Here is a 5,084-nt window from a genome sequence, read left to right as displayed (position 1 = left end):
GAAGTCTATAGATATTTAGGGGTCTAGATCCTCAGTGTAAAATGACTTAACTCTAAGGGTGTGTTTGTCCCTGATGTGAGGTCTCTGATCTATCTGAGTATGTGCGACCCAGGGTGTGATGTTAGCAAGCTGTTTGAGGATCTGTGCCAGAGTGTGAAGACTCTTTGCTGTTCAGAATTGTCAATTATGGGTGTGAAGTCTATGAGTTGCATAGGGCTCTGTGTCCTTCTAGGATTTGGGCTCTGTGTTACTTGTAGATCTGCATCCATAGTGTGAGGCCTATGGGGGTCTCTTTCCACAGTGTGAAGTCCCTCTGCTGCTTCAGGTTTTTTGTCCTGGGGTGTCAGGTCTATGAACTCTTTGGGGTCTGAATCTAGTCCTTTGGCTTCAGCCCCAATGGGGATTCATCTCTTGAGTGCATAAAGGTGGGCAGGGAGTAGGCAGGGGTGGGGATGAGGAGTGAGGGATGGAATAGGCCTCTCCCAGGAACAGTGATCCATCACAGCCCACTTTGGGAAGTTCCAATGAGTAGGGGCCACCCATTTCAAGATAAATTATTGTGTATGTTGGGTTTGGTGCTGGGGAAGACATACAAGGGCCGTTTCACCTTGGCAGTGGATCTATGACAGCCCTTGATGGGCACAAAGGTTATTCTGTCTTGAGTGTCTTAAGTCTCCATCTCCTCCTCCAAGCTGCTTCTACCCGGCTTCATGAAAACACCTGTTTTTGGTTTGCTGTGGCCATATGCTCAGTGTCCTTTAGTGCTATTTCTTTTTACCATTCCTCCTCTCTGTATCTAGGCTATGGGATTATACCCAGGGTCAGGCAATCAGCTTTGGTATGAGGAAGGCAGGATGGAGGAACTTTGTGGTTCCTAATTGACTTATGAATTTCCAGTGAGCAGATCCTATCCCGCCTTCAGGACAAGGTGTTATGTTTCATCCTTCGATAACTTGTCCAGAAACACTGTTATCACCCCCTGTGTGATTCCATCACAAGTTAGTTGAAGCCACTGAGTCCACAAATGCAATGAAAAGAAAATGTGAAGGTGATGATGACTGTGACTCCATGTGAAGAGGATGATGAGGGCTTAATGCAAGTCACAGATGGTACTAACTCCTATTCTGAGGTATAGAAAGGGAGTATTCAGGGTCTTACTAAGGATAAGGTATTTGATGCAGTGTGTTCTCTGTACCCTTCCACTCCCCTACACCTCTGGGTTACTCTCTGTATTACCTTTTATTTTACTTGGTTGTAAGTTGTCTGTGAGCTTTTTAGGGTCCTCCACTATACTGTGTCATCTTTGGAGTCGGTGCTAATATCTTAACCTCATTCCATCAGTGCACAGTTCCTGTATGGAGGTGTTTATGTTAAATTGGAGTTTTGTTATGTTTATGTTAAATTGGCTGAATGCGTTTGTAAAACCTGGATTAAATATGACTATTTTAATGTCCTTTTAAAATGAAATGATTATAATTGACAAGTCGAATTAGTCAAAGTTCTGGCAAAAAAAACTTGGTTCAAATTTCCATTTCTAAAAACAACTAACCTGGGGAGATCTGGTTTACTATTGCAGCAGAAGTCCATTATAGCCTGTTTCTCTGGCTGACTACAACTCAAAACTCTGGACAAAATGCAAAAGCAATTACTTGAGGATTCTGAAAAGTAAGCTAAAGCAGTTGGATTGTGGAGGTGAGGCAAAACTTACAGAAGCTATTGGGATTATATTACTGGATGTCTTCATTTTTTATTTCATGATGTTGACCCCCGTCCAGGTAGTGCAGGTGACTAATACTCTGAGAGAAACGCTATCCTTTGGCCAGAGGAAACAGGAATAGGAATCCATATGAATCCTGTGCAAGTCTTAGCCTAGCCCCTGAGCTATGCATGTGTAGAACAGACCAAGACCAGTGTAGCAAAGACTGAGGGAACTGAGCTGTGATTTGAACTGCCTTCTCTAGTTTAAGACTAACATCTGAACTATACATGTACAGAATAGACACAAACCAAAGTAGCAAAAGCTTAGAGAGTTGAACTGAGATTAGAACCACCACTCATAGGGGAAGAGATAGAAGTTCAGTTATGACTCTAACTGGGTTGATTTCCTGCTAAAACTAAAATATCAACATTCTTCAAAGGACCCAGAATCTACAGAACATACTATATATAATGCCCAAGGCACCAATCAAAATTTGTTTGACTATAGTAACCATTTAGCTATGTAAAAGCACATCAAAACATCATGTTGCATACTATACATATATAAAATAAAATAGTAACAATAATAAAAAACAAAAAATGACAAAACTACTGGGAAAAAAATCTGCAAAATGCTTCCAGTTCTCAAGGGAAAAGACTAATGCCATCCCCAAGATGACCTAGTTGTTGGAAATTTCAGAAAAAGACTTGGAAGTAGCTATTTTAACTGTGTTCCATGAGGTAAAGGAAAATATACTTGAATTTAATGAAAGCGTAGGAATTCTCAACAGAGAAATAGAAATTTTAATGAAGAATTACATGAAAATGTTAGCACTGAAAAATAAAGTATCTCAAAAATTTCACGGTATGGGTTAAAATAGAATAATGGAGGCCAGGTGCGGTGGCTCACGCCTGTAATCCCAGCACTTTGGGAGGCCGAGACAGGTAGATCGTGAGGTCAGGAGTTCGAGATCAGCCTGGCCAACATGGTGAAACCCCATCTCTACTAAAGATACAAAAAATTAGCTGGGTGTGGTGGCACGCGCCTGTAATCCCAGCTACTTGGAAGGCTGAGGCAGGAGAATTGCTTGAACCTGGAAGACAGAGGTTCAGTGAGCCGAGATCATGCCATTGCACTCCAGCCTGGTGACAGGGTGAGACTTTGTCCAAAAAAAAGAATAATGGAGAAAATAGAGGAAAGAGTCAGTGGACTTGAACCTAGATCAATAGAAATTATATAATTGTTAGATCAGAGACATTAGTTTTTAAATGGACAGATCCTCAGAAACCAATAGGACAATAGCAAAAGTTTTCACATTAGTGCAATTGGAGTTCAAGAAGGAGAGAAAAAAGAGATTGTAATATAAAAGACATTTAAAGATATGATGGCTGAAAATTCCCCAAATTTGGTGAAAGACCACCACACGCTCAGACACATCATAATCAAAGTGCTGAAAAGCAAAAATGAAGAAAATCTGTCTTGAAAGTTGCCAGAGAAAATGGCACATTACATAGAAAGGTACAATTCAAATGGCTGCAGATTTCTTATCAGAAATCATGAAAGCCAGAAGATAGTGGAATGCCATCTTTGAAGTCCTGAAAGAAAAGAATGGTCAACCCAGAGATCTATTTCAAGTGAAAATATTATTCAGAAATGAAGGTAAAATAAAGACATACTCAGATGAAAGAAAAAACAGTCCTGCTCTATTAAGAAATACTAAAGGAAGTTCTTCAAGCTGAAGGGAAATGATATGAGAAGGAAATGTAGATATTTGGTAATGATGGAAGAGCAACAGAAATAGTAAATAACTAGGTAAATATAATTTTCCTTCTGAAGTTTGTTAAAATATATATGTTTGTTTAAACAAAAAGTTATAATATTGTCTGATGAGGGTTTTCATAGATGTAGATGTAATATATCTGGCCACTGTAACATACAGGTCCCTGGGAGTGGATTAAAGGGAATAGTATGTTTGCAATGTTTCTACATTTCACATGAAGTGATAGGCTTCTGCTTCTGGCCAAGATGGAGTAATAGGAGCCAGAACCTCCCTTCCCTAGACTAGCAGAATCACATACATAAATAGGTAATCTCCAATTTTGGTTAAAGGTTTCAATACCTCTTTCAATAATTGATAGAAAAAGCAGACAGAAAATCAGTGAGCATATAGAAGATTTGAACAAGACTCTCAATCAAGTTGACCTATTGGTATTTATAGAACACATCATACAACAAATGCAGAATACATTCTCATTTCAAGTGCCTATGGAACATGCACCAAGATATTCTAAGCTATATAATAGATTGCAATAAGTTTAAAACGATTCAAGTCAAGCAAAGTCTATTTTCTGACTCCGTTGAAATTAAGAATCAATAAAATAAAGATCTCTGGAAAATCTCCAAACGTTTTGAAACTAAATAACTCTATGTAACCCATGGATCAAAGGGAAATTAAGAAGTATTTGAACTAGATGGAAATGAAAGTACTATATATCAAGATTTGTGGGGTACCATTAAAGGCATACTTGAAGGAATATTTATTACATCAAACTCTCGTATTAGAAAAGAAGAAATTCATAGCTAAGAAAGTTATAGACTATAGTTAATAACAATGTATTGTATATTTGAAAATGTCTAAGAGAGTAGATTTTAAGAATTCTCATCACAAAGATTGATAAGTATGTGAGGTAATATATGTATTAATTATCTTGATTTAGCTATTCCATAATGTATACAGTTATCAAAACATCATATTGTATGCCATAAATATATAAAAATGTTATTTGTCAATTAAGAAATGGAAAAGAAAACAAACAAAAAAAGGAAAAAAGAAGAAAATTTGCAAAGCAATGACCTTAGCTTTCATCTTAAGAAACTAGAAAAATAATAGCAAATTAAACCCAAAGCAAGTACATCAAGTGGTATGATATAAATTCAAACTAGACACTGTGAAAGGTTAGATGTGTATATTATAATTCTAATAACGAGATGAAAAAGACAACAGATAAATTAAAAGGAAGACCAAATATATTCAAATAACTCAAAAGAAGGCAGGAAATGGGGGAAAACAACAGATAAATAAGCAAATAAAAGCCCGAAGGAATAAACAGAACAAGTTCCTTCCCAACAACCTCAGAGCCAAAATACAACCCTGCCAACTATTACATTAAATGTTAATAGTATAAACAATTCAATTAAAATGCAGAGATACATAGAGTAAATGAAAAGCCAGGGTCTACTAAATGCTACACATAAAAGACATACTTTAAATAGNAGAAGAAATTCATAGCTAAGAAAGTTATAGACTATAGTTAATAACAATGTATTGTATATTTGAAAATGTCTAAGAGAGTAGATTTTAAGAATTCTCATCACAAAGATTGAT

This window comes from Rhinopithecus bieti, unplaced genomic scaffold (genome assembly GCF_001698545.2).
Source record: "Rhinopithecus bieti isolate Rb0 unplaced genomic scaffold, ASM169854v2 scaffold_36039, whole genome shotgun sequence".
NCBI lineage: Eukaryota > Metazoa > Chordata > Mammalia > Primates > Cercopithecidae > Rhinopithecus > Rhinopithecus bieti.
Note: the sequence above shows the minus strand (reverse complement) of the source record.